The sequence below is a fragment of the Elephantulus edwardii genome, unplaced genomic scaffold, assembly GCF_000299155.1.
Source record: "Elephantulus edwardii isolate Elephantulus edwardi_28Jun2011 unplaced genomic scaffold, EleEdw1.0 scaffold00102, whole genome shotgun sequence".
Classification (NCBI taxonomy): Eukaryota; Metazoa; Chordata; class Mammalia; order Macroscelidea; family Macroscelididae; genus Elephantulus; species Elephantulus edwardii.
The window spans coordinates 8,928,905-8,932,545 of NW_006399852.1; positions in this window are offsets into that span (position 1 = coordinate 8,928,905).

A 3,641-nucleotide genomic window follows, 5' to 3' on the forward strand; every position below is an offset into this window, starting at 1 on the left:
CTCCTGCGTGCTGTGTAGTATTCCATCATGTGAATGTACCATAATTTCTTAATCCAATCACAATCGATTGGACATTTGGGTTGTTGACATGTTCTTGTGATGGTGAATAAGGTAGCTATGAACATTGGTGTACAAGTGTCCTTTTGTGCCTCAGTTGTCATCTTCTCAGGGTATTTCCAAGCAATAAAATAGTACCTCCTGCTTTGTAAGTAGTGACTAGAGATTCCAGGGGCTATCTAGGGTGTAACTAATGGCCTCTCCTTGTATAGAACAAAGAAAATCAAAGACACAGAAATACTAGCTCACGGATCTAATGGATTTCACCAGCTTCAATCTCGATACCTTGAGACCAGAAGGCACTAGATGGTGCCCAGCTACCACTGCTTACTACTCTAAAAAATCCTCTGGTAGAAGGTACTTGAGAAAAAGAAAGAAAAAGATGAAACCAAACTCAAAATGACAAAAATTACCATGGTTGGTCTACTAGAGGTTCATGGAATGCCTGAGAAGATGGCCCTTAATCACCCTTTGAGCCTGAAGCTAACCACAACCTGTGGTTCAATTTTAAGCCATGCAGTAAGTGAACAATAACACCAGGGAAGTACCCACTCATCGGAACACTCAATCATACAAGAGCAAAAAAAGGACATATTAGCCCAAAGATAACTCAAAAGGTAGGAGGGGAATCACAGAGAAAAATGACGAGAAACAGGGATTGTAAAGAGGAAGGGGAAAGAGAGCTCTTACAATGTGAACTCAACTTATTGTCATCAAGTCAGAACTAACTCATAGCTGACAACTACTAGGTTTTTGGAGGCTGTCAATTGCACAAGAGAAGACTGATAAACAGAGAAGGGTCATCTTTGGGTTAGGAGTGTACCTTTGTAAGAACTATGCCCTCAGAGTGGATCACAGTGTTCTTTTTAATGTGCTATTAAGTCAAATGCAACTCATAGTGACTCTATGAACAATGAACCTTATGAACCCTGCCCTATCCTGTGTCATCCTCACCATCTTCAACCCATTGCTACCGTTACTGTGTCAAGTCATCTTTTTAAAGGTCTTCCTTTCTCAACCTGACACTCTACCTTTCCAAAAACAATGTTTGCCTCCAAGGACTGGCCCCTCCTAACATACTCAAAATACATGAGACAAAGTTTCATCATTCTAAGGAACACTCTATTTCACTTTCTCTAAGACAGACTTGTTTATTCTCTTGGCATCCATTCTGTACTCATCTCCAACACTACAACTCAAAGGAATTGATTAGTCATCCTTCTGTTATCCTTAGATTTTTTCCAACTTTCAGATGCATAGCAAATAATTGAGAATAACTTGGCTTCGATCAGGCAAACTTTCATTTTTAAATTGACATCATCACTCTTTAGCACTTTAAAGAGGTTCCTGACAACAGATTTTCCCAATGCAACACATCTTTTGATTTCTTGACTGTTGAGACAAAGGGTGTTGATTGTAGATTCAAGTAACATTAAATCATTGACAAAGTTAATCTTTTTTCCATCCATCATGATTCTGCTTATTGGTCTAGTAATGAGGATTTTTGTTTCCTTGAGGTTGAGGTGCAATCCATATTGGAGGCTGTATGTAGTCTTTGATCTTCTGCAGCAAGTGTTTCAAGTCATTCTCTCTGTGAGCAAGAAAGGTTGTGTCATCTGTATAAAGCAGGTTGTTGATGAGTCTTCCTTCTGTACTCATGCCACATTCTTTCTTCTTCATAAAGTCCAGCTTTTAAAATTATTTGTTCAGCATGAAGATATGGAGAAAGGATAGAGCCCTGACACACATCTTTCTTGATTGTAAACCATGCAGTGTTCCCTTGCTCTATTCACAACAGCATCTTGGTCTAGGTATAGGTTTCCCATGAGCACAATTAAGTGTTCTGGGATTCCTATTCTTCTTCATGTTAGCTATAATTTATTGTGATCCATCTAGTTAAGCACCTTTGCATAAACAATAAAATGTACATAGACATCCTTCTGGTATTCTCTGCTTTTGGTAAATCCATCTGACATCAGTAATGATGTCACTGGTGCCATGGCCTCTTCTAAATACAGTTCGACTTTCTGTCAGTTCTTTGTTACTGTACTGTTCTAGCCCCCTTTGAATAATCTGGAGCAGGATTTCGCTTTGTTGTTGTTGTTACATGCTGTCAAGTCATCTTTGACTTATAGCAACATTATGCACAATCACCTTGAAATCTGCCCTAGCCTGAGCCAATCTCACTTTCTCCAACAAACACACCCCCATTACCCCAGTTATAGTGTCAATTCATTTAATCCAGGGTCTTCCTCCCCTCTACTGTCTCTCCATCCTGCAACGTATGATGTCCTTCCCTAAGGATTGGTTCTTCCTGACAACATGCGCAAAGAATGTGAGAGAAGCTTCAAAGTCCTTGCCTCCAAGGAGCAACCTGCTTCACCCTCTCCAGGACAGACCTTGATTCTCTGGGCAGTCTAAGTCAAAGGCATTGATTCTTCTTCTGTAATCCTTAATCATTGTTCAGCTCACTGATGCATAGCAAGTAATTGTGAAGACCATGGCTTGGATCAGCTGCACCTTAGTTTCTAGAAATAGTTGCTTCTCAGTACTCTGGAGAGGTCCCTGAAAGCAGATTTTTTCCAGTGCAATTCATCTTTTTATTTTCTGACTGCTAGTGCCAAGAGTCTTGATTGTGGAGCCGAGCAAGCTGTAATTGTTAGCAACCCCAATCTCTTCTCCATTCATCATGGTGCTGCCAATTGGCCCAGTGCTGAGAATCTTTGTCTTCTTGATATTGAGCTTCAATCCACATTTAAGAATGCCATAGGAAGAATATTGAATGATTCATGAAGCATTAAAAGAAGATGGAAGTCACTGTACGCAAAGTATACATCACTTACCAAAAAGAATTGGCTGACACAGTAGAATTTCAAGAAACAATATACGATCAAGAGGCAATGGTTGCAACAATGAATGAATGAAAACCCAAAATCTCCGTAAATGTTCATTGACATTAATTTAAAAAAAAAAGCAAGAATAAAAAAAAAAAGAGGCAATGGTGATGAGGTGGGAAGTTCAGGCTGTTACATTTTAATAAGAAAAAAAAAGGTGACCCAACAGAGTGTGGAAATTATAAACAATATCACTAATATATATTGGAAGCAGGAGTGGCAACCACTTCCTAAACAACATACCTCTGGAAACTCTATGAACTTTGATAAATGTAAGTAGTTATAGAGAGGCTCTAAGCATTTTGTTCATAGGATCACTATGAGTTGTGCTTGACTCAAAGGCAATCAACAACATCATTAATATAACACGCAAGGAATATTCTGTTGAAGATTATCTAGTAATGACTGGAACAGTACATTGACAGAGAATTACCAGAAATAAAATCTGTGTTTAGAAGAAGCCATAGCACTACTGCCCGAAGGACCCAGGCAGAAAGCAAAGAGTAGTAGAAGAATGTCTATCTGTCTTTCATTGACTGTGCAGATCACAGCAAATTGTGGCCAATCTTGAGGAAAATGGGAATCCCAGAACACTTGACTGCGCTTATGCAAAACCTATGCTTGGACCAGAAAGCAGTCCTCAGAACAGAGCAGGGAAATACTGCATGGTTCAAAAATCGAGTAACATAA